Here is a 372-nt window from a genome sequence, read left to right as displayed (position 1 = left end):
GGACTGTGGGATTCTTCGTGTAAATTAGCTTCACGTCTCCCTAGAACTTTCCATGCCCAAAGAGGATTCTCTAAGAAATTACTTTGCAACTTCTCCCGGCATCCTGCCTATTTTATACTGACTTTATGAGAGGAATCTTAATGTCTGTCCTGAGGTACCTTTTTGGCTGGGGTAAAGTTGTGTACTGTGTTTGAACATGAGGCGTTGCACTTGTTAGCAAAGTCCTCTACCATGCGGTAAGCCTCTTTTTGCTTTTCAGATAGAGTTTCGCATCTTTGTCCAGGGCTAGCCTCAGATATGATCCTCCTACCTCCACTTCCCACATAGCTGGGATTACAGACGCTTACTACCACACTTGGACCCTGTGGTATC

Source organism: Dipodomys spectabilis, unplaced genomic scaffold (assembly GCF_019054845.1).
Source record: "Dipodomys spectabilis isolate Male_0828 unplaced genomic scaffold, ASM1905484v1 ptg000519l, whole genome shotgun sequence".
In the NCBI taxonomy this organism is placed as follows: domain Eukaryota; kingdom Metazoa; phylum Chordata; class Mammalia; order Rodentia; family Heteromyidae; genus Dipodomys; species Dipodomys spectabilis.
Note: the sequence above shows the minus strand (reverse complement) of the source record.